The 27169-nt window shown below is 41.0% G+C and overlaps 1 protein-coding gene across 3 annotated transcripts in view; it reads right to left on the reverse strand.

Moving 5' to 3' along the window:
* LOC124796266 (F-actin-monooxygenase Mical) overlaps nucleotides 1-21200 on the reverse strand; it is a 554406-nt gene extending 533206 nt beyond the window's left edge. For all 3 annotated transcript variants that reach the window (XM_047260379.1, XM_047260378.1, XM_047260377.1), the window contains exon 1: nucleotides 21082-21200. The gene's annotated coding sequence lies outside the window, so the exon portion shown is untranslated. The remainder of the gene's footprint in view (nucleotides 1-21081) is intronic.
* Nucleotides 21201-27169: the final 5969 nt, after the last annotated feature.

Consider the following 27169-nt stretch of genomic DNA (forward strand, 5'->3'; position numbering starts at 1 on the left):
TGCTTCTGGATCCCTCTTCGTGTTGTTTTGTTGCTGACAGGGTTCGCGAGTGCGACATTCAGTTCTACAATGACTTTTGAAGCTGCCGTCTTCTTATTTTTCACCACAATCCTCTTCAATGACCGTCCGTCATGATCACTCAACACACACTTTTGTCCGCGTTGTGACGTAGCGGATGAAGTTTGTCCGCTTTCCCTATATGTAGTACAGATCTTGCATGGGTGCCTCTTAAAACAGGAACCATTTCAGCTACTTTAGTTACGGAAGCACCCACCATTCTAGCACCAATAATTTGTCTACGTTCGAATCCTCTTCGCTTCTACATAATGCACTCTCAACTACACAGAATACTGATATGAGCACGATTGAAATTTTCAACCTAATGAGAGCACTGCACAGGTGTAGTTCATGGTCAAATACAACAGCGCAATCTGCAGGCTTGCAGGAATTTTTCGCAGTTTTTCCATATCTTTGTCCAACCCCTATAGGTCCTGGTTTCCGTACTACCTCGCTGTCGTGAAACCATTTAATCTGTGACAATAACAAGAGTATCGCGGTGATCTCCGCCTGTCAATAGCATAAATTTTACAACTAGCCAAATAAATGCGAAAAAGTCGCCTAAACACTACACAAAATAAACCAACGTAGGCCTTCAGACAGGTTCTGATTGCCTGATATAGGATGGCTTTTCGACGCTCCTCTCAAAGTACGCCTAAGCAGTAATATCAAGTTAAGAGGCGCTATACATTGCATCCGAGTTTGTGCCTGCGTGGATAAGAGATGGAGAAAAATAAACGAAGTAAACATTACAAATTCCGCTAAGTTGCACCATGGTTCTAATTCTGCATTAAGTTGTTACATGCTCATTACGACTGCCAAGCGCGCCGTTTGATGAATGGGAAGAGAGCAAAGAGAAAACGCTACCTCTAAAAACACCAAACTTACTGAAGCAATAAGCTATAGTGTTTTTTTCCAATATATTTGGTATTGTTTTCTAACGCCAGCGATCTGAGTATAAATAACGTGGTAACAGTCGTTTTCACACTGTACCATTTCCACTGACTGCTCGTCGCGTTCAGCGTATCGAAAAGATGTACGGGAGATGGCTGCTTGTATATTCCGTGTATCCAGTTGCTACTCTTTCCTCGAGGGCCCTACGCGGGTGACATTTTAACATCACAAAAAAGCGCTAAGAGTATTACATAATAATTTTGAAACATAAATGTTTACTGAAGAAATGAGCTATCTCTTTTCCTCTTCTCCTCCAACACACACTATTTAACCTTTCATGTATGCCACAGACTCTAGTATCAGTCCATAACTTGCTGCAAAGCTGTTGTCTACGCTTCCTCCTGCCCACATTTGTCCTTACCACTAAACTGAAGCCTGATATTTTCTTATTACAAGTTTAGTTACGAGATTAGTCCATTAAATACAGCAGTATAGAGTTAGCGTCAGCAATTTCGGAGACGTGTGTAGTCCAACTTAGATATTAACTACTACATTGCACTACATTTAGTAATGCGTTTATTTCTTATTATTCTACAGCATTTGGCAACAACACTGCAAACGCTCCACATTCGTCAGGGTAGTAAAGTGATGGCATTTCGTCGTCACAGTACTTCTTAATGTGCGTGTGCACCTGGGCGACTTCCCGTGCGCACGTTACAGCTGCTAGGTGTCGTCACAGTAACAAAATTACCAACATGCGAGCGACTGCCACAGTTCGAGGTGCCCTCCATGTCCAGGGCCAGTTACTTCACCAGCTTTCTTGATTCCATTGTAACCAGCATCTCTTACGATTTCGCATAAGCGTCAAAATTGTTGTTGTTGTTGTGGTCTTCAGTCCTGAGACTGGTTTGATGCAGCTCACCATGCTACTCTATCCTGTGCAAGCTTCTTCATCTCCCAGCACCTACTGCAACCTACATCCTTCTGAATCTGCTTAGTGTATTCATCTCTTGGTCTCCATCTACGATTTTTACCCTCCACGCTGCCCTCCAATGCTAAATTTGTGATCCCTTGATGCCTCAAAACATGTCCTACCAACCGATCCCTTCTTCTAGTCAAGTTGTGCCACAAACTTCTCTTCTCCCCAATCCTATTCCATACCTCCTCATTAGTTATGTGATCTACCCACCATATCTTCAGCATTCTTCTGTAGCACCACATTTCGAAAGCTTCTATTCTCTTCTTGTCCATACTAGTTATCGTCCATGTTTCACTTCCATACATGGCTACACTCCATACAAGTATTTTCAGAAACGGCTTCCTGACACTTAAATCAATACTCGATGTTAACAAATTTCTCTTCTTCAGAAACGATTTCCTTGCCATTGCCAGTCTACATTTTATATCCTCTCTACTTCGACCATCATCAGTTATTTTACTCCCCAAATAGCAAAACTCATTTACTGCTTTAAGTGTCTCATTTCCTAATCTAATTCCCTCAGCATCACCCGATTTAATTTGACTACATTCCATTATCCTCGTTTTGCTTTTGTTGATGTTCATCTTATATCCCCCTTTCAAGACACTGTCCATTCCGTTCAACTGCTCTTCCAAGTCTTTTGCTGTCTCTGACAGAATTACAATGTCATCGGCGAACCTCAAAGTTTTTACTTCCTCTCCATGAATTTTAATACCTACTCCGAATTTTTCTTTTGTTTCCTTTACTGCTTGCTCAATATACAGATTGAAAAACATCGGGGAGACTCTACAACCATGTCTCACTCCTTTCCCAACCACTGCTTCCCTTTCATGCCCCTCGACTCTTATAACTGCCATCTGGTTTCTGTACAAATTGTAAATAGCCTTTCGCTCCCTGTATTTTACACCTGCCACCTTTAGAATGTGAAAGAGAGTATTCCAGTCAACAGTATCAAAAGCTTTCTCTAAGTCTACAAATGCTAGAAACGTAGGTTTGCCTTTTCTTAATCTTTCTTCTAAGATAAGTCGTAAGGTTAGTACTGCCTCACGTGTTCCAACATTTCTACGGAATCCAAACTGATCTTCCCCGAGGTCCGCTTCTACCAGTTTTTCCATTCGTCTGTAAAGAATTCGCGTTAGTATTTTGCAGCTGTGACTTATTAAACTGATAGTTCGGTAATTTGCACATCTGTCAACACCTGCTTTCTTTGGGATTGGAATTATTATATTCTTCTTGAAGTCTGAGGGTATTTCACCTGTCTCATACATCTTGCTCACCAGGTGGTAGAGTTTTGCCAGGACTGGCTCTATCAAGGCCGTCAGTAGTTCTAATGGAATGTTGTCTACTCCCGGGGCCTTGTTTCGACTCAGGTCTTTCAGTGCTCTGTCAAACTCTTCACGCAGTATCGTATCTCCCATTTCGTCTTCATCTACATCCTCTTCCATTTCCATAATATTGTCCTCAAGTACATTGCCCTTGTATAGACCCTCTATATACTCCTTCCACCTTTCTGCCTTCCCTTCTTTGCTTAGAACTGGGTTTCCATCTGAGCTCTTGATATTCATACAAGTGGTTCTCTTCTCTCCAAAGGTCTCTTTAATTTTCCTGTAGGCAGTATCTATCTTACCCCTAGTGAGACAAGCCTCTACATCCTTACATTTGTCCTCTAGCCATCCCTGCTTAGCCATTTTGCACTTCCTGTCGATCTCATTTTTGAGACGTTTGTATTCCTTTTTCCCTGCTTCATTTACTGCATTTTTATATTTTCAACTTTCATCAATTAAATTCAATATTTCTTCTGTTACCCAAGGATTTTTATTAGCCATCGTCTTTTTACCTACTTGATCGTCTGCTGTTTTCACTACTTCATCCCTCAGAGCTACCCATTCTTCTTCTACTGTATTTCTTTCCCCCATTCCTGTCAATTGTTCCCTTATGCTCTCCCTGAAACTCTGTACAACCTCTGGTTCTTTCAGTTTATCCAGGTCCCATCTCCTTAAATTCCCACCTTTTTGCAGTTTCTTCAGTTTTAATCTACAGGTCATAACCAATAGATTGTGGTCAGAGTCCACATCTGCCCCTGGAAATGTCTTACAATTTAAAACCTGGTTCCTAAATCTCTGTCTTACCATTATATAATCTATCTGATACCTTTTAGTATCTCCAAGATTCTTCCAGGTATACAACCTTCTTTTATGGTTCTTGAACCACGTGTTAGCTGTGATTAAGTTATGCTCTGTGAAAAATTCTACAAGGCGGTTTCCTCTTTCATTTCTTCCCCCCAATCCATTTTCTCCTACTACGTTTCCTTCTCTTCCTTTTCCTACTGTTGAATTCCAGTCACCCATGACTATTAAATTTTTGTCTCCCTTCACTGCCTGAATAATCTTTTATCTCATCATACATTTCATCAATTTCTTCATATCTGCAGAGCTAGTTGGCATATAAACTTGTACTACTGTAGTAGGTGTGGGCTTCGTGTCTATCTTCGCCACAATAATGCGTTCACTATGCTGTTTGTAGTAGCTAACCCGCACTCCTATTTTTTTATTCATTATTAAACCTACTCCTGCATTACCCCTATTTGTTTTTGTATTTATAACCCTGTAATCACCTGACCAAAAGTCTTGTTCCTCCTGCCATCGAACTTCACTAATTCCCACTATATCTAACTTAAACCTATCCATTTCCCTTTTTAAATTTTCTAACCTACCTGCCCGATTAAGGGATCTGACATTCCACGCTCCGATCCGTAGAACGCCAGTTTTCTTTCTCCTGATAACGACGTCCTCTTGAGTAGTCCCCGCCCGGAGATCCGAATGGGGGACTATTTTACCTCCGGAATATTTTACCCAAGAGGACGCCATCATCATTTAATCATACAGTAAAGCTGCATGTCCTCGGGAAAAATTACGGCTGTAGTTTCCCCTTGCTTTCAGCCGTTCGCAGTACCAGCACAGCAAGGCCGTTTTGGTTAATGTTACAAGGCCAAATCAGTCAATCATCCAGACTGTTGCCCCTGCAACTACTGAAAAGGCTGCTGCCCCTCTTCAGGAACCACATGTTTGTCTGGCCTCTCAACAGATACCCCTCCGTTGTGGTTGCACCTACGGTACGGCCATCTGTGTCGCTGAGGCACGCAAGCCTCCCCACCAACGGCAAGGTCCATGGCTCAAAATTACAAAGTCTGAAATGGACATTTGGTTTATATAATAAATCAGTCCTGATGATGAAAAGCTGTCCAATTGTCCCCCACCCCAAATCAGTCAATTCAAATCTGAGAACAGATTGAGATACTCTTCGGTCCAAAGACTGCCAATCATTCGCGTTTCTCGATGAGACTCATCTTCGAGCTTCAGCTATCCAGAAGGACACTGCTGAGGGACCCTGTTGTCAAATAATTCAGTATACCCTCCACTACTATGTCCTGTACGGAGAATAGGTTTGTACGTCAGAATTACTACAGTCTCCATCAAGCTTTTCCATTACTTCGTCCCGCACTCAAGAAAGCGCTAATTTGTTATGTTGTTCCATCGTAAATTATTCCCCATGGATGTCCGTAAAAATTTACGGTTTGGCTGATTCCGTTTGTCAATTTGCGCCTGTGAAGGCAGAGTTAATACCCCAGCATTCCGCTTGTATACGCCCATAACATTGCATTCGGTTATGGTGTGGGTTGCTGCACTAAGTTTTGTAAATCTCCTGCTGATCCTCCTCCAGTTCGTATAAAAGCCCCGGAGATGTGGGTCTTACCAGTAAGCCCCACTGCGTCTTACTAATTTTCTCTGTGCCACAGGAAACCAAGGCCTACATCGAATATGCTTTTATTATATACGCTTGTTTGTGCAGCTTTCCACTGTGACCTACGAGTACTGTGTGTACAATGTAAATTTTTAGCGTAAGTCTATGGAAGGCATAAATCGTCTGACAAATCATTACTGGTGGCAGAAATGTGAGGTAACCGCGCGAGCTACAAAGAATAGGAGAAGGAAAAAGTGAAGGGGGAGGGTAACAGTTACGTACTGAGAGAGGTACACATATGATGTGTGTACTACACGGCTGCACACAGTACAGCATGTACAATATTTAATCGTAAGAATTACGAATAGAAAAGACGTTAATGCTAGCGACTTAGAAGTATACAACTGGATCAGTGATATTTTAGTAATATTTTGAAATTGGGGAGGGGGATCGGGGTACCTGCTGTTATCCTCCTTCAATGACCACGTCAATTCTGTGCATCTGGTAAGGATTGGTTCACAGCGTCGCATTCGAATTGTGATAATCACGAAAAGGACATTGGGGAGAACGATTCCCAGTGTCGGCACACGGTCTGTTCCTGTTGATTAGCAAAAACGGAACCATCGGTCTCAGCGTCTGCTGCGTTCACAGGAAGATACGGAACACAGCCATACATAACAGTGAGCCGAGCAGCCTAGTACTCAGAAGCAACTGAGTTACGGCTATCATCCAAAAGATGGCGCACTAGGTAATTAATATTTTATGCTTCCGCCTTACATCAAATGCGGATATAATGCGCCACGGCTTCAGTAAAGTTAGTATGAGCACTGTATAAACACAAGACAGTAGCTGGATCGTGTCTACAGTCGTCGCCAAGAAGAGCCCAACTGGATACTCTACAAGTGATCGTAGTGATTGTTCACGGTTTCAGGAGTGTATCAGAGTTAATGACATTGATTGCAAGCGAGTACTTAACTATTGCCACACACCATCTTCACACTACAGTTAAGTATTTGTAAGATATTTACTATTAATTTCCTGCAAATTTTTGCTAATGTGTGCTGCAACCACTTTTGCTGTAGTGTTGCAGAACCGTATTTGCCACGATGACGGGGTTGTACAGTTGCTGCGTGAAAGCAAGCCACCTTATAGCAGCAACTACTTTTAGTGATAGGGGGTTCTCTTCTTGCCACTTTGACATGTTGGACGCCATTTGGTGAATACAAAAGTATTACTGGACACAGCACTTTTAAATCTATCCGGCTCTCACTTTCGTAATCATTTGACTTTGCTTCACCACTACGTCAGCTGTAGTTTTCTTTTTCTGTACTTATACTATACCCGTGAACTTAAACTTCTTATGCGGAAATTTCTACATTCCTGTTACGTGTAGTATAGAGATGTTCATTACACGAGGGCTATCCAGAAAGTAACAGACGTTCTGGTCTATCGCGGCGGTGGGCGGAGCTACAGCCGCCTTCTCGGTGCCATAACACTCGTACACTCCGTTCACACCCTGCGGTGGTAGTGTGTGGTCGTGTGTCTGCTCTTTGTTTTCTGTGACATGTTAAAATGTACGCTGCAGTAGAAAATGTTGCCACTTGTGACGTGTGGGTAAAAAAACGCAAACCAATTGAAATTCATTACGATCTTTGTGATGTGTCCGGAAAAGAAAAAAATGAGCTAAAGCCTAGTGAGGCAATGGTGCACTGAATTTAAAAATAGCCGTACCAATGTTAACGATGAGGACCGCAGTCGTAGGCCTAGCCTTGCAACTGACGAACTGGTGATGAACATGAACGACAAAATTCGTGAAACTCGTGATTTCACGATTTACGAACTTTCGCAACATTTTCCCAAATTTCACGGAGTTTGGTGCGTGAAACTGTGGAAGAGAAGCTTGGTTACAACAAACTTTGAGCTAGGTAGGTTCCCAAAATCCTAACGGAATACTACAAAAAACAGAGACTGGCTGCAGCACTCACCTTCCTCGAAGATAACGAGAAAAATGGTAACAAAGTTATCGACTGCATCGTAACTGGGAACGAGACTTGGATGAAGCATGTCGATTGTGTAACAAACGATAGTCGACGAAATGGAGTCACAGAAATTCTCCGAAGACACCAAGGAAGTGTTCGCAAACGCTGTCACCAAGAAAGATGGTGGCTACTGTGTTTAAGAGAGTGATTCTCGTTGAAATCTTTGAACGTGGCACAACAGTTAACACAGAGAGGTAATTTCAAACACTGAAAAATTTAAGACAGGAGATACAAAACATACGTTGGGGAAAACTTAGCGCAAAGTGGGTTTTTTTTTCCCCACGACAACGCATATTCACAAACAGCCAATCGTATTGGAGAGCTTCTACGGGTTTTAGATTGGGGGGGGGGGGGGGGTTGATACTCCACCATACAGCATGGATTTGGCGCCCACCAACTACCATCTTTTCCAAGCAATGTCTCGCTACACAACGTTTCGATACTGACAGCGATGCACGCCGGTATGAACAAGTGGATGCAATCGCAGGCGGCAGATTTCTACAGAGACAGTATTGAAAAACTTGCGCCACGGTATAAGTGCGCAATCTGAATGGCAGTTATGCAGAAAAACAGCTTAAGAATACATGAGAAAAAGTAGCACCACAGCAGTATCACACGACTAGTTTCGGCGGCACATTACCGCCATCCTCAGGCCCAACCAATCCCAAAAGAGTACTCGATTTCTTTGGCGCATTTACTGTGGGAGCCTTGTAACACGTGTGTTAGCGCTGGAGACAACACAACATCGAGTATAGACTCCCTATGAAAGCTAGCCCAAGTGCGCTAGCAACAAGGATCCCACAGTAAATCCGCGAAGGAAATCAAATACACTTTTGGCAGTGGTGGAGCCTGAGGATAGCGGTAATATGCCGCCGAAACTAGTCATGTGATAAAGACATTTTCCAATATACAGCTGCGATTGTACTTTTTCTCATACATACCATTAGCTGAATTCCCTCGTCCGTGCAATAAGATGGACATCCATGGCTTAAGATTATTGCTCTAAAATGAGTATATTAAAATTTGGTTTTCCATACTGTTAATTTTTTAATTCAAAACGTCTGTTTCTTTCTGGGTAGCCCTCATATCATTATCTACAAGGGTAGGTTGTAATTGCAATATCAATTTCTAATTCCACTAGAAAATTGCTTCAATATAAAAGTCGAAATCATCGCGGAGTAAAACGAATTTTTAGCAACTGGAGCGGTTATTCATCAGCATAAGCAAGTGACCACGTAACTAAATTTTTTCGAGGTGTAATTAAATCTTGATGACTATTCCTTGTATGCCGTGGCGTTTTTTTTGGGTTTACATTTTCGTGTCAGGTAGAATGAACAGTTTACCGACAGGCTGTACTTGAGAAACTGACACGACTACGAAGGAGATGCGTAAGTGACAAAACAGGCAACACCCCGGTAGCCACACAGGGCGAGCCGAGCTAGTGCATCCGTCACACAATTCCTGCCCCTCCTTCGGTCAGGTACGGTGGCAGCGCTCTGAATTCCGCGCGGAGTACTTCGGCATAATTACAGGTAGCGCAAGCCGCGGAGCTCAACCCTCGCCCAGGGCAGCGCGATGTCAGGCAGCGGAGGTCGTTCCCACTGTGGCGCGGTTTATATCCGTCAGGAATAAAAAATGCAAAAGACGCGTGCGGCGGGAGAGAGGAGAGGAGCAAAGGGAGGTTATTTCTGTGTTCCGGCGGGCAGCGGTCGCGCGGCGAGCCCGCTACGGCAGCCGCGCAGGCGGGTCGGGTGCCGCCCGCGCCGGTCGCTGGGCCCGCGTCTGCACACGACGCCTGCGGACGCCACGCTTCCCTTCCGGGTACAACTTCTTCCTGAACTAAAAGTCCGATCCGGTACATGCAAAAACAGAGTGCACAGTTGTTGCTGCTGTGACTGTGGTGCACAACAGAGCTTCCATTCGTCACTTGACCGACTTAAACTGAAGATGACAATAACTAAAAATGCACCTAGAAATACATGTTCGCAGTTGTTTGCAAGAAAACGCCTTTTTGCTTCCGGCACATGACTTTTTAAAATTTTGTTTATATACCCAGATGCATTATGCCTTTTTAACAAGCCATCTTCAGTGGGTGATTCTCTAGCAGAAGGAGGTTCTTACTCATTGGTCTGAAGATGACCACAGTAGTGGTCGAAAACGGTCACCGTACTAAATAAATTGTGATCAAGAATGTTTTTAATAGTAACTATTTGTAACATACTGATCACTGTTACTCCCATGTTGTTGTTGTGGTCTTCAGTCCTGAGACTGGTTTGATGCAGCTCTCCATGCTACTCTATCCTGTGCAAGCTTCTTCATCTCCCAGTACCTACTGCAACCTACATCCTTCTGAATCTGCTTAGTGTATTCATCTCTTGGTCTCCCCCCCCCCCCCCTATGATTTTTACCCTCCACGCTGCCCACCAATACTAAATTGGTGATCCCTTGATGCCTCAGAACATGTCCTACCAACCGATCCCTTCTTCTGGTCAAGTTGTGCCACAAACTTCTCTTCTCCCCAATCCTATTCAATACTTCCTCATTAGTTATGTGATCTACCCATCTAATCTTCAGCATTCTTCTGTAGCACCACATTTCAAAAGTTTCTATTCTCTTCTTGTCCAAACTATTTACCGTCCATGTTTCACTTCCATACATGGCTACACTCCATACAAATACTTTCAGAAATAACTTCCTGACACTTAAATCTATACTCGATGTTAACAAATTTCTCTTCTTCAGAAACGCTTTCCTTGCCATTGCCAGTCGGCATTTTATATCCTCTCTACTTCGTCCATCATCAGTTATTTTGCTCCCCAAATAGCAAAACTCCTTTACTACTTTAAGTGTCTCATTTCCTAATCTAATACCCTCAGCATCACCCGACTTAACTCGACTACATTCCATTATCCTCGTTTTGCTTTTGTTGATGTTCATCTTATATCCTCCCTTCAAGACACCATCCATTCCGTTCAACTGCTCTTCCAAGTCCTTTGCTGTCTCTGCCAGAATTACAATGTCATCGGCGAACCTCAAAGTTTTTATTTCTTCTCCATGGATTTTAATACCTACTCCAAATTTTTCTTTTGTTTCCTTTACTGCTTGCTCAATATAGAGATTGAATAACATTGGGGAGAGGCTACAACCCTGTCTTACTCCCTTCCCAACCACTGCTTCCCTTTCATGCCCCTCGACTCTTATAACTGCCATCTGGTTTCTGTACAAGTTGTAAATAGCCTTTCGCTCCCTGTATTTTACCCCTGCCACCTTCAGAGTTTGAAAGAGAGTATTCCAGTCAACATTGTCAAAAGCTTTCTCTAAGTCTACAAATGCTAGAAACGTAGGTTTGCCTTTCCTTAATCTTTCTTCTAAGATAAGTCGTAAGGTCAGTATTGCCTCACGTGTTCCAGTATTTCTACGGAATCCAAACTGATCTTCCCCGAGGTCGGCTTCTACTAGTTTTTCCATTCGTCTGTAAAGAATTCGTGTTAGTATTTTGCAGCTGTGACTTATTAAACTGATTGTTCGGTAATTTTCACATCTGTCAACACCTGCTTTCTTTGGGATTGGAATTATTATATTCTTCTTGAAGTCTGAGGGTATTTCGCCTGTTTCATACATCTTGCTCACCAGATGGTAGAGTTTTGTCAGGACTGGCTCTCCCAAGGCCGTCAGTAGTTCCAATGGAATGTTGTCTACCCCGGGGGCCTTGTTTCGACTCAGGTCCTTCAGTGCTCTGTCAAACTATTCACGCAGTATCGTATCTCCCATTTCATCTTCATCTACATCCTCTTCCATTTCCATAATATTGTCCTCAAGTGCATCGCCCTTGTATAGACCCTCTATATACTCCTTCCACCTTTCTGCTTTCCCTTCTTTGCTTAGAACTGGGTTTCCATCTGAGCTCTTGATGTTCATACATGTGGTTCTCTTATCTCCAAAGGTCTCTTTAATTTTCCTGTAGGCAGTATCTATCTTACCCCTAGTGAGATAAGCCTCTACATCCTTACATTTGTCCTCTAGCCATCCCTGCTTAGCCATTTTGCACTTCCTGTCGATCTCATTTTTGAGACGTTTGTATTCCTTTTTGCCTGCTTCATTTACTGCATTTTTATATTTTCTCCTTTCATCAATTAAATTCAATATTTCTTCTGTTACTCAAGGATTTCTACTAACCCTCTTCTTTTTACCTACTTGATCCTCTGCTGCTTTCACTACTTCATCCCTCAGAGCTACCCATTCTTCTTCTACTGTATTTCTTTCCCCCATTCCTCTTAATTGTTTCCTTATGCTCTCCCTGAAACTCTGTACAACCTCTGGTTCTTTCAGTTTATCCAGGTCCCATCTCCTTAAATTCCCACCTTTTTGCAGTTTCTTCAGTTTTAATCCACAGGTCATAACCAATAGATTGTGGTCAGAGTCCACATCTGCCCCTGGAAACGTCTTACAATTTAAAACCTGGTTCCTAAATCTCTGTCTTACCATTATATAATCTATCTGATACCTTTTAGTATCTCCAGGGTTCTTCCATGTATACAACCTTCTATCATGATTCTTAAACCAAGTGTTAGCTATGATTAAGTTGTGCTCTGTGCAAAATTCTATCAGGCGGCTTCCTCTTTAATTTCTTAGCCCCAATCCATATTCACCTACTATGTTTCCTTCTCTCCCTTTTCCTACACTCGAATTCCAGTCACCCATGACTATTAAATTTTCGTCTCCCTTCACTATCTGAATAATTTCTTTTATTTCATCATACATTTCTTCAATTTCAATTAACATATTGGGATGCTTGTCTATTTTCTACTATGTAATCAACTGGTTATTGAATAGTAGTTTCTTTTCTGTCTTTGTTTTGCATATGAGAAAACATTTTTCTGTAAAGTTACCAGGTGTCTCATTATTTATTTTAACTATTTTCATTTATTTCTCGCTTGTAGTTGGCAAGTGATTAATTTTCTCTTAAAAGTTCTGTAAAAACTAAGTTGTTTGTACCACACTTCCAGGTTCTGATGTGTTCCTCGTAATGGGTTTTGTCGGTTTGTCCTACATATCTTCCATCACATGTATTGTTTAGTGATTGGTAATATACAGCTGCTGTAAAAAATAGCCACCACAGAAAACTAGTTACTTGCATTGTTGTGGTCTTCGGTCTGAAAATTTGTCTGATGTATTTCTCCTTGCCAGTCTATCATGTGCCAGCCTCTTCACCTCTACGTAACTTCTGCAACCTAAGTTCATTTGAACATGGTTACTGTCGTCAAGTCTTTATACCCAATCCCACAAAAGACTTTCCTTCATTAGGCCTATCTCATTACTCATCCGCTCTGGGCATATAATGTTCAGTGGTTTTTCTGTAGCATCATATCTCAGAAGATTCTATTCTCTTCTTCTGTGAACTGTTTTATCGCAAACGTTTCAGTTCCATACAATGCTACAATCGAGCAAATGTCCTCATAAAGACTTCTAACACTTAAAATTATATTCGATTTTTAACAAATTTCTCTTTTTCCGAAATGCTTTTCTTGCTGTTGACAGTCAGCGTTTTTATATCTTTCCTACTTCGGCACCGTCAGTAATTTTGTTGCCCAAATAGCAAAACTTATCTACAGCTCCAATGATTCAAGTATTTTACATTACCCTTGTTTTGTTTATCTTATGTCTTTTCAAACGCTACCCATTCCCTTCAACTGACTTTTCAAATCCTATGCCGTCTGTGACAGAATTACAATATCATCTGTAATCCTCAAAAATTTCATTTCTTCATATTTCTTTACCATGAACTTCAATCCCCTTTCAAATTTCTCCTAGGTTTCCATTATTGGAAACATATTTAACAACATAAGCTACAACCCCGTCTCATTTCATTCTCAACTTCTGCTTCTCTTTCACTGCTTCGACTCATAACTGCAGTCTGGTTTCTGTAGAATTCGTAGGTAACCTTTCGCTCCGTGCACTTCATTTCTGATATCTGCCGAATTTAGAGTGTGTATTCCAGTCAATATCGTCGAACGTTTATCTAAATCTATGACTATATAAACGTTTAAGTTTTCCGTCCCTAAGTTGGTCTTTCAAGATAACTCGTAGGGTCATTACTGCCTAGCACTTTTTCTACACTTCTCTATAGGCCGGCGTCTACCTACCCGTAAATAATTCGTGTTACTACTTTGCAGCGATATCTTATTAAATTGATGGTTCTGTAATATTCACACTTGTAAGCATCTGCCTTCCTACGAATCGGAATTATTACATTCTTCTTGAAGTTTGAGTGTATTTCTTTTGTGTCTCATATCTTGCATACCAAGTGGAATGTTTCGTCATGTCTGGCTCTCTCAAGGATCTCAACAACTCTCGAAAATAATGTCTAATCCAACGGTATTGTTGCGCCTTGTATGTACAATAACAACAAAATTAACAGATGCACAAACTGCTACAAGCACAAAAAGCAACAAATGCGTCTAAAGAGATCCACAATCAGAAGATTTGGTTAATGATCAAGGTAAATTTTGCTACCGAGAACAATGTTAAAAAGTTGTACGCGGACTTAATATGCTGTTTTACACTTCGTGTGTAGTTACCAACAGGAGAGGGTACGTCAAGCTGGTTATTGACTACACTCCTATTAAAAACTGCATACACTTTTCCTAAAATACTCGTGTCCTACAACCACAGCTACTAAGGGGCGTGCTCACACTAGAGACGGAATTTATGAGGCAGTTCCAGTTATGCCTCAGTGACTGAAAGTTCCAACATACTGTCCCTCACTTCTGGCCATTCATTCTTTCAATGACGCTTCAATAGCCAGGACACAGGGTGCAGAACGGACATTCCCTCGTGCTACAGTAGACCTTGGGCACGCTTCTTTGGTTGCTTCATTCACTGATACGCTGAACGGAATTCCACAGCCTAAGGTACTCCTGCCTCCGTAGATTGAGGAGGCAGTCCGAGATGTCGTGGGGTATTTCTTTGCCGATTATATGGACTGGATGATTTGAAGGGCACTAGCGAGTTAGAGCAGAGGAGCAATCTAGTTGCTAGAATACATTTCCTCCAATTCCATCAGTCTACACAAGCTTCACTATTCGTTTTCTTTTCATTTTGATAATAACCGTGGTTGAAAACACTAAACTCCACAAGAATGCATCTGATCAATACAGATAAACACTATGTCCAGGAAAAACTGAAGGATGAACAAAAGAACGATGACATTATCAATGTTCTGACTACTGATTATATTAGGATACTTTGTGGCGTAAAGATCTATCAGAGAAAGCAACGAGCAGTGTTGATCAAGTCATAGAACATAAGGATATGACATCCAAGCGTCGAAAAGCGTGTCCTCCTTAGCTCCACGGCAAACGCAGTTTATCTCCTAAGCAAATCGACACATTCCTTGGGCCGTAAGCAATAGGGAGAATGTAGCCAGGCTAGGTTGGATTAATCAAAATATCAGTTGATATAAACTGATAGCACGCAGTCTCCACGACACCATTTGAGAGCAATCCTATGTGCAAGATGGTGGTTGCTCTGTATCATTATATGGTTTATTTCCTGCACCAGTAACTGAGTGTAAAGCACTATACGGGGCTGCTACGTAAGTTTCTGTACTCGCTTACATGTTCAATGTGTCGTATTAAAGGTAGCATTTGCCGTCACGACAAATGCCTCGCACCGCTAGACCACGATCGTTCCCAGCGAGTTAGATGAGCACGGTGAAAAGTTTCGGTGAATTTCGGCAACCTGGATCGGCAGGAATACATTCAAGCGATACTCCTGAGATACAATTCGATAATCAATTTGTGGCCCAAATTATTCACAGGTGACCACCACGTAATTACTGGTAACTGTCGAGACGACATGGACGAACATACTGCGAAATTCCGCAGAGTACCAATGTCCAGGCTGCATATTTATTGCATGAGCTGCCTGTTACATAGTTGCACCGAAGTTCCCACTCGAATGACAGTTTTTTCCTACATTTCGTATTACGAGAGACGTCCTCTTTCTTTCTTCATTACAGTCCTCCCTAAAACTAAATGGCGTGTATAAAAAGCCTTGGGGAAGATAAACGGGCAGCGCAAATCGATTTACCTCAATTGTTGGTAGGAACGAACATTTTAGTGTCAGAATAATCCAGAGAATGACAATTAATGAAAAACTAAAGAACTTCCTTGATGTGGACGTTGAGAGTACAAGCTACCGATTATATTCGACCGCCTCCTTATTCGTAACGAAGGTGCCGGAAGAATGTCTAATCCCTTCTTCTGATACTGACTCCCCGAATACCCTGCCACTCTCGACGGCGAAGGAAGCCAAAGCAATGTGCTTAAAGGCAAAGGCGTTGTTCACTGGCAGCATTCCGTGAAACACTGCGTAACTCTAAAGTCTCTCCGCTAAATCTCGTCCAAAGGCAATATAGCTCACAAGACGGAGAAATATTTGATCCATTTGATGCAATGCGATGAGTGTCTGCAGATGATGTGGTGAGTGTGGACACATTTATAAACAGCATTTCACTGTCTCACTGCATTTCGTGTCTAGTATACATGTCAGATACAGAAGTTTAATATGTCCACAGTGAATTTGCGACTGTTGCCACTAATGTAGCAAATAAGCTGTTTGGGACTATATTTGATGTCTGAAAACTACAATATTACAGTTGACCAATACAACACTACAACGGATAGAAACTCCAAAACCTTGCAGAGATGTACACGACCGAAACTGGAGAGAAGCCAGCGCTTTACAGGTTAAGTGTTGGTTGTACTATGCGTGTTGTGAGTTAACACACAGTATACTCTCTTGAGATTCACCAAATATTTGCATTATAGACGTAATTTCACGGTTTAGAAACAAAAATGTTAGGTGAGTCAGAAATAAATGTTACAAATAACAAGCGCTCATGTGTTTGATGACATGTTCTGTGAGAAGCGCACAACACACCACTAAAAGAGACATGTAAGAGATCAAAAAGTTATTGTACTGAATGTTAGCACATAATTTGAGAATAAACTGAAAAATCACTCACATAGCTATAGAAACAGCAAAATGTTTACCAGTGCACATAAGGTTGTATCCAGCGCAATACGAATCTAGCATTCACACCAAAAAAAATATACTGCGCAAAACTAATGTCAAAAATGGACAGAAAAGATCTGACAAATGGTATAACGTGTCGCATGCCGGCCACACAGAAGAGGCTATCCAGTCTATGGCTCCCATATGGCATTATTTCAACTTATCCTCAATCACGTTGTAAGGGTTTTCCAGGAGGCATTGTCAGTACTCATGGATATGATAGAAACGATCATTCGAAGTAAAAAGTCTAGTAAACATGTTCGATATTGCGAAACAAATCTCTCTACAAGTTTTTTGCTCTCCATATTTTCGGAGAATTAGTATGGACAAAAAAAAACTTGTCTAACAAAGATAGGCTCTAAAAGGCATGCGTTAAGGAGCTATGAACACTTTTCAGTAGAAGAGAAGTGTTACACAGTAGCGAAGATAACTTAAGGTATGCATTTTAGTGGCCATGTTTACCAGACTGTTTGCTTCAAATGATTGTTCGTTACAGTCATATCCCTGAACACTGGCCATTCCTTCTGCAGCAACCAGTATCTAGCAACGAGTGCACTGTTCTAGATACATGGAACACTGAAACCGCGAATAAGTGTTGAAACGACAGCGACACAATTTATTAGTTTGTCCTCTAGTTTCATATGACAGAACGAGGTAGTGCAATGATTAAAGAAATTGGACTTCCATCCAGGAGGATCAGAGTTCACACTTAGTATATTCCGTGGTTTCCTAAAATCACTACAGGAGACCCGCACCGCCGTACTAGGCAAGGTTGCCTTCCTCCGACCGTAATGGGGATGAATGATGATGATGATGATGATGATGACGACAACAACAACACCAAATCATCTAGGGGCAGGTGAAAATTCCTGACCACGCCGGGAATTGAACCCGGAACCCCGTGCCCGCGAGGCGAGAACGCTACCGCGAGACCACGAGCTGCGGACAGATGCAATCAATAACAGTTCCATAAATCCAACTGAGTGATACTCCACCTTTAATGGTCTGGACGTCGACGTGGCACTAAATTGTAAACTTTCTTGTGATTCAGAACACACAGTCTGGCAAAATTTCAACTCTCTGCCACTGCTGGAAGAAACATTTCCATACAGACTTTCTCAAATTTCCAATCTTCAGATTGGTTCCTTGGTTACACAATCATATAAATGGGGCGGACGAGTATTAAGAAAACAGCATCCGTTAACGACCACAGTTCAATTTCGCTTTGTGAAGAAGGAAGTCGTCGGCTAGAAAGTGCTCCCGTCTTTTGTCCAAATGCTTCGCGCGCTGCTGTTGCTGCTGCCGCCACCGTTTAGCAGGGAGATCACGTCCTTCCAGAAGGTCGACCCCGCATCGCTAGACGCGCCACACATCCGCGTGAGGGAAACCAAGCGGCGCCGATGCGAACTCCAGACTGGCGTCGGACATTGTGGAGCAGAAGTAAGATAATTGTCTCGGTCACAACTACGACGCTAATACAATTGAACACAATCCAATTAAATACAACGCGGCTGTATTGGGCTCGACAGTCCATTATATCTGCTGACGTCTTGTAAAGCTTACAGCAGAGAATATGTTACAAGTTGACTTGACAACCCTCTAGTACTGCCACGACAACGTTTACGCTATCAAATATATATATATGTGTGTGTGTGTGTGTGTGTGTGTGTGTGTGTGAGAGAGAGAGAGAGAGAGAGAGAGAGAGAGAGAGAGAGAGAGAGAGAGAGAGAGAGGGTGGGGGGGGGGGGGGGGCAGATTCGAAGACTAAGAGAAGGCATTCGCCACAAGGTGACATTTGCTCATCCCAAGTGAGGCATTTAAGTTACTAGGCTTGGCAACAGTGAGGACAATTCATAAATTCCATTCTCATTGTCATGTAAGGACTTCCGCATAATTTGTTCTATATTCCTATGCAGTTCAGTCTATCGCCGCCACTTCTCCTTTCAAAAAATTTCATCTGAAGCAAGGTCGCTCAGACCTGTGACAAACATACGCAATCAAAATTGGTTTAATCCAGCGAAAAATGGTTACAAATACACGTGCCGTGCAAAACCTACCTTCTGTTCACAGTCTCAACGCTACTGAAGCTCACAGAAACGGCGTGAAAGAAAATCTGCAAATCTGCCTTGGGCTGCAGTAGCCTAACATATACAGAAGAAAGGAATAAAATATGATATCGCGACCGACAATGGAGATCACAAAAGAAGTTTATATACATAGCACCGAGGAAACAAAACTGCTTTAGGCGCTAGAGCATGTTGTGGACTTTCAGCACAATCCAAATCGTGGAGTGATCGATAACGATATCATACTTCCCAAAGCCTTAATTCTCAAGACACTGATAAGCTCGCATAACAGTGACTTTATACACTGCTACAGCAACTATCAACTCTGTACAGATAGTTTGAATTCTTCGAGACAAATAAGAAAGAGCTTACTATACTGATAAGCTTCTTCTTCTTCTGTTAGACATCCAAGCAGAAAATGTTTTCCACAATATTTCCCACTGAAGCTAAATGTGGATCGAAATTTTCGGTTCTCTTGCGCCAAAAGACTTATTCAATAACTTCCAAGTACCTCCCAGTAGTTTCTACAGAGTCACCTTTCAGTTCCGACTGTGAACAGCCGTTTCTCAAAGTTGGATTTTCATGTTTTAAAGGGGGAGCACATCAAAAGGTCACTGAAAACCATAAGAGATGGAAAAAGAGGAATTTAAATTTGTCCCCAAAAGCAAAGGACGTATTGTTGTGGTACCAACTCTGCTTGTATTGCAGCACTCTTTTTTTTTTGTTCTGTCAGATTTGTATCTAAATTGGCCACTGTAAGAGCAATTAGCAACAAATACAGAGGTTCTCATGGAAGGTTCTCAAGCTTCTCTCCAACCTATGTGCTTTTGGGACTTAGAAATGACACCATGGAAAAAAAATACTAACAGGATAGTGTTGCTGAAAAAGTTTACAATCGATAAAGTTATCTCGAAAGTAGCGGAAACTAGGTTTTCAACATTTTATTTATTCCAGTATTTCTGCACTGGACATCTGCTTCAATTTTAAATATGAAAATATGCTACAGTCAATGATAGAAAATGCAAAGTGCACTAATGAGAAGTGAAAAAGTTTCCAAACAACATACAACAAAACCTCGAAGTGTATGAAACGAAACTTATTAACAGCATCACATATTATCAGTATTATCATATCACACAGCATACCATCTTCCATACTAATTTGCACTTTTCTTAAATTAATATAATCTGTCCTTATACCATATACTGATCTGATTCCTGCGGAACATATCCTCAATTTGAATTGCAATGTGTCGATTGTGATTTATATTTCTCTGCAACATCATCAATATGCTCACAATACGATCACAACTGATCGAAATATTGGCGGAATAGCAGTGAACTGCAGTTTTAAGAAACGAGAGAAAACCAGCAGTTTCCAGTAGCTAAGTCGGCTATTACAGGTATTATTTTGATCCTTTACATAATTTCTACAAATAAAACACTGTATATTACGGTGGAACAAAGGTGTATCAAACTTACGGCACATGTGCTTCTTCCTAACTTCGGATTCCTTAATCGCGCTATGTAGTATCGAACTCATTTCAGTGAGAAATTAGCATTACGTTCTGCATGTATATATGTACGAATAGTAGATCTTGCACAGGGATTCCCAAGGATCACTTGGGTAGGTGTGCAGAATTCTTTCACTATAGGTGACGTTTAAAAAGAACTACTATCGGGTTATGCAGTAGGCCGACAGTATATACAAACTAGCTTTAACCGTATGTTATGCATTTTCTGACAATTCAATAGAAACCGGTACCGAAGTAAAAAACGTTCTCTATTTAAACTCAATATGCAACGTCAAATTGTAAGAGCCCTAATAAAAAATGGCAAGGGGCACATTATATACGTGACAACCAATTTTAAACTTTATTTCCAAACAGAAATGCGTAATGCATGTTTCTATGTGATGCGGTTTTTTCGTCTCTTTAACCACTCGACTGTGCTGGCTGTATTTGACAACTGCAGTATATTTGTTAACATCCGACCAGAAATATCAAATTTGTAACTATTGCTTGAATTTCACATCGTTAACTAGGCGAATACGAGGGACACCATGATCACTTTTCTACACTGTTGTTGTGGGGTACTGTCAATAAAAACATAATACATCTGAAGTTCAAAATCAGGCACAAAAACAAAGTCGGCAACATCAAACCGTACCTAGGAAACTTCTCTGTTCATTTATGGTGCTGTGAGGAAATTCACAAATTTCTACTTACAGGATCCTAATACAACGGCAGTCTCGTTTCACTACAGCTGGTCTCCATCTGTTTACAGCTACCTTACTTCAACACAAAACGCACAAAACACTTTGCAAACACCGAACACTCCACCTGCCTGCGAGACCCTCCTCACACAAACAGATTTTTTTTTCCGTCAGTCAGAGAGTTTACAAACTTACGATAGCCGTGACATCTATTGTAGCTTTGAGAAAGCACGCAACTGACTGGTGTCAAGCAGTTGGCAACATTGAAAGCGTTTGGCTTCCTCCTCCTTGCAGTGCCCTTACAGTAAAAACATCTACGGAGCGAGCATTAAAACGCGCAACACAAAATTCTCATTGCCAATACGTGGGTTAAGTACTGCGAAAGGTTCGCCCGCAAATGCTCTGCAGATTTTGAATGTCATAACTTAAATGTGGTTATACTGAGCTAAGTGAAGTCTGCGACTGTCTTTTGATTTAAAATTGCTTCAAATTTGCTGCTTCAGCCACATTTAATAGTAATAATTGCTTAAGCTGAGCGCAGTGCGGCATGGCAGCGAACGAAAGTAAATTTTACTGTTAAAGATGCATGAAGCAGCAGATTGTGTTGTATATCGACACGACTTGCACCGTCAGATGCCGTTCAAAAGTACCGTGGATTTTGCGCGTGATTTCCATAGACATCTTAACAATTTGCACTCTACACCTGGAATTGACCTGGCTTAAAGCCTGGTTCACACATGCAACAAAAGTGTCGCCACAGCTAATGGCGCAGTGCAGTTGCATGTGTGAACTTCCAGTGTTGACTGGTGCATCTTCAGATACGCAACTTTCGTTATGCTTCAAGTAGTTCAGCTTGGTTGTATTTTTTATGCAACCTTGCTTCCTCCACTGCTCACTGGTGGCTGCATGTCGTAACACGGGTGTTCTGTCGCAGTTATCACGGAGTAATTGCTGTTGTACCCCATTCGATTTCAGTGTGTTTTCATTTTGTTAAAGAAAAAAGTCAAAACAGTGGTCGGCAGGTACCATGTCGCAGTTCCTGGAAGTACGAAAACAACAACTTATGTTTAATTTTCTTTAGCAATCTGTGTGTGTGTGTGTGTGTGTGTGTGTGTGTGCGCACTATATTTGCAAACCAACGACATAGGCCTATCCCAAAACCTTGAAAGATCTTTGGGTGAATAAATAAATAACAAATAAATAAAACTGATACGTAACCAAAAAATTGAGGTGAAGAAAGTGGTTGTGAGATCAAGCACTGTATAAATTGTGGTTTATATGTGGGAAGTAGTCTCTGAGTGTGATGCGGAAGTTGTTAAACTAAAAATCAGATATTCGAAATGCCTAGGTCAATGTATAGAATAAGATTATAAAATACTGGAGGAGTGGCGTGTCTGCAGATAATATTTACAAAGCTGTTGGTTGGTTTCCCGTAGCAGACAGCATTGTCTTCTTCGGGTGCAATTTCTTTTGCTAATGTATTCGGAAGCCCTGATATAAACCTACACAAAATCTATTTTCGGATCTAACATTTGGGTTTTGGCTTCCTTTTATTTGACTCTTGTCATAGTTCTAATGCCATAACCTGCACTATAACCACAGTCTAATATAACAGTCGCGACACTTCGCCTCGATTTTGTTGCCTACAGCGCCAGCAGCGCCCCAAGCGGCTGGTAGGTTACACTGTGAGTTCGGCGCGATCGTGAAGGAGAATAGTGGTTGTTTATTTTGATTTTTACAATGGCTTTTACTGGCGGGAGCGTTTGTAGCGCAATAAATTGCACCAACAACAGAAAGAAGATACCAAAGCTGTCTTTTTTAGGTTTCCTAAGGATCCTGAGAGGTATAACCATCATGTTACTAAACTGTATCGTCAGGATTCACTTGCAAACTATATGTGTATAAATGATGAATGTTTCGTTTTAGGAGCAGAAAATGGCTTGTTAATAGCAGGCGAGAAGACCTCATGAAGAAAGATCCAGTGTACCTGTATAGTAATATTAGGTTTTGTTCGCTACATTTCGAACAAAACCAGTTCATGAACGCAGACAACAACAAACTCGTGTGGAATGCAGTACCCACCCTGTTTGACATTCCAAATAAGCCACCTCAGCTGACGATGAAGAGGGAACTGCCACAAAGATTCGACAGTCAATCTAAAGCAGTAAAACAGTCCTATGACACAGAAGCAGCTGGTTCAGCTCACCATGTATCAGTGCCAGATTCGTGTGAATCGTCAACACAGACCTGCTTTGACGATGAAGTGGTTAGATTAAGTGCGGCTGTTCGTGTCTTGCAAAAGCGTGTGAAGTGTCAGAATGTGCAAATCGCTAGACTTCGAGCGAAACTATTACGGGACAAGGAAAGTGCCTACAGACAGCGACAGAAATTGTATCAGAAGGAGCAAGTGAACAAGGACAAACGAATGTTAAAGACTATAGGATCCCGATATTTAAAAAAAGATGCCCTTGACTTGTTGTTAAGCCAGATTAGCATGCCATTGAAAGAGAAACGTGCTGCAAGATGGAAAGACGAAAATAAGCTGTTTGCTCTAAATTTACTATATTACAGCACTCAGGCATACAGGTTTTTATCAGAATGTTTTATGCTTCCATCAGTGCGTACACTACAAAGGTATGTGGAAGGCATACATATAAAATGTGGCATAAGTGACAATATATTCCATCTTTTAAAGCAAAAGGTGCAACATTTTTCTGATAATGATAAACTTGTGAATATGTCATTGGATGAAATGTCGCTAATGGCAGATTTGACATATGACAGCACTTCTGACACTGTTATTGGTTTTGAGGACTTGGGGTTTACACGCACAGCTAAAATTGCCAACAGTGTGTTGGTGATAATGATTAATGGCATTTTTTCATGTTTCAAACAATCATTGCTTTACTGTTTTTGTAAAGGAACAGTGGGAGCTATTCATTTGACTGCTATATTTTATGAAGTAGTCAAAAGACTTAAGGAAATTGGCTTGGTTGTGAAGACCTGTGTGACTGATCAGGGTTCAAATTTTGTGGACTGGAGAAAGAGACTGGGAATTACACAAGACAATCCAAGTTTGGTATATGAGGAGCAGAAGATCTATTTCTTCTATGACACCCCACATTTGTTTAAGAGCATCAGAAACAACCTATTTAGGTATGACATAATTCATACATCAAATGATGGTTTGGTTGGTACTGCTTCTTGGAAGGACATTTCTCAGCTCTATTCAAATGACTTGCACAGGAAATACAAGTTAGCTCCCAAGCTGACTAAAAAAGCTGTCGAACTGCCAGCTTTTTCAAAAATGAAAGTGGGTACTGCAGTTCGTGTGTTAAGCCATACAGTGGCAGCTGGTATTGACACACTTGTGTTTTGTGGTAGTATGCCATTATCTGCAACTGGCACTTCAGACTTTTGTCAGAAAGTTAATGACATTTTTGATATCTTTAATACATACAGTGTGAAAGGGCCTGTGCATCTAAGGAACTGTATTAGGAGTGATTCAGAGCATCTGGATGTTCTACATGTGATGAAGCCATGGATTCACTCTTGGAAATTTGTAGGCTCTGATGGAAAAGATTACTCCCTGAGGATAAAATGTGTAAAGGGGCTTCTAAGCAATATATGTGCTTTGGAAATGCTTGCTGCCGAGGCACTGACTGGAACAAAATTGTACTTATTCTCACGTAAAATTAACCAAGACACATTGGAAAACTTTTTTTCAACTGTAAGGCAGAGAGGTGGTTTTTGCAGCAACCCATCTCCAAGGCAGTTTTGTGCTGCATTTAACAACTGTACACTAAGCAAACTGATAAATTCTTCTAATGTGGCAAGCAGTAATTGTGAAGGAATTGACTGGGGTCAGGCAATACTGGACATGAAATCTGCTCAAACATTAAAGGTCTCACAGTTGTTATGCAGTAGTGATACAAGTTCTGCAACAAAGCTACCAAATGTGGAAGTTCCAGCAGACCTTGGAGAACAAAACAGTATGAGATATGTGTTTGGTTACATCTTGAAGAAACTTTTTTCTTTACATAATTGTGTCAAGTGCAGGAATCTACTTGTAGACAACAGCCAGGACTTAGATGCAAATGACAAATTTTATTGCCATTTCAAAAGTTACGAAGACAATTTTGGAAGCTTGGTTATTTGCAGTGAAAATATTTGTTTATTTTTTAGGGATTGTGAAAATCAGATGGCTTCAGTTTTTGATGAACATTCTCACAAGAAAAACTGTGGTGAATTATATGTGAACTTGTTGATGGCTGTCCCAAGTTTTCCTCCTGGATGTTGTGAAGAAACTAAGCTGCTGTTAATCAAGTTATTTGTTAAAGTGAGACTCGTTTACAGGCTGAAATATTGGAATCAAGACGTAGTTTCTAACAACAAGAAAGCAAATAAGAAACTGAAGAAGTTGGCTCATTTGGGCTGCTGATTTCTTTGGTATGTATTTCGTTCACTTCTGTTGTTAGTCACTTAATTTCCCTTGCTTCTTTCGTGTGATGACATTATTTTGTCAGCACCTTCTTCACTGACAGATTGTTTGAAAATTATACAAATATTTGGTTTTTCGTGAAATGTAGTGTAATCAGCTCATTATAGTGTTTTCAGCATATTCTTCCCACTATTTGGCAGTTGCTTGTCCCACTTAGAATAATAAAAAGATGAAGGTCGTACTTGTGGCAACAGGCGAAAATGACAAACAAACGCAGTAGGCCTACAGAACGATAAACGAGCTGTCGATCGTTTTTGCAAGTAGAGGTACATGTCTGTGCTTCTGACATGTGAATCTGTGTGTTTATATTCTTTTGATATGAACGTGGTAAGCTGCAATTCTGTCCAATGTCACAAGTGTTTCTTCACGAATGTGTTGTAGCTTGCCACTCTATTCATGATTTTTGTCCGTGCTGGCGCTTATTTTAGAATCATTTTTAGAAACATATATGCCTTCTGATACCACACAAACCCTTGGAGGCAAGAAAATAACTCAAATAATGCGGAAATTACGTAGGAAATGGATGTAAACAAACATTATGCTTACGACGCGTCTGACGTTCACCTTACCTACCGCTTGGAGCGCTAGTGTCGCTCCATCTGTCAAACGGCAACAACTTTTACAGCAGTGAGTGTCGCGACTGTTATATTAGATTGTGGTCTAATGCAGTCATACTTGGACAATCTAAAACTGTTAGTTAACACATATAATCAAATGTCAGAATATCTCCCAGCTGTAAAGGGCGTACCTCAAGGATCTGTTCTTGGACTTTTCCTTTTCATTATTTATATAAATGATTTACCTGCAGTTGTATTATGTGATTCAGTGCTATATGCTGATGACACAACACTCATCACATGTGATACCAATCTTGAAAATGTGCAACACAGCGTGGCAGTGGCAAAGGAGAGGTGCACTACTTGGTTTGAGGCAAATGTACTGCAGAAGAATGGTAGTACAACTAAAGGTATTGTATTCAATCTGAATGCTTCCAGACATAATAACAAAACAGTAAAATTATTAGCATTTCATATAGATCAAAAGCTCAGCTGAGATACCCACAGCAGGGAAGATATGTGACAAACTGGTACATGTCATATATTTGATGTGCAAGCTGAGGAGCAGTGTCAGTAAAGAACTTCTGTTATATACATATTTTGCATTCTGCCATTCACATCTGAGTTATGGAATACTATTATGGGGCAATTCTGTAGGCTCAAAATCAATGTTTAAATGACAAAAGAAAGTCATAAGGTGCATAGCAGGACTTAGCCCGTATGAATCATGTCGAGATTATTTTAAGAAACTAAATATAATGACAGTGCCTGGGGTGTATATTTACAACTGTCTTGTCTTTGTTAAAGAGAATCTGAGTAAATTTGACTTAAGGAGAACAGTTCATCACCATAACATAAGAAGTGGACCTACAATTAATATGACATATGCTAGGCTTGCAAAGACACATAACAGTTACAAATACACTCCTGGAAATTGAAATAAGAACACCGTGAATTCATTGTCGCAGGAAGGGGAAACTTTATTGACACATTCCTGGGGTCAGATACATCACATGATCACACTGACAGAACCACAGGCACAT

Source organism: Schistocerca piceifrons, chromosome 4, assembly GCF_021461385.2.
Source record: "Schistocerca piceifrons isolate TAMUIC-IGC-003096 chromosome 4, iqSchPice1.1, whole genome shotgun sequence".
In the NCBI taxonomy this organism is placed as follows: domain Eukaryota; kingdom Metazoa; phylum Arthropoda; class Insecta; order Orthoptera; family Acrididae; genus Schistocerca; species Schistocerca piceifrons.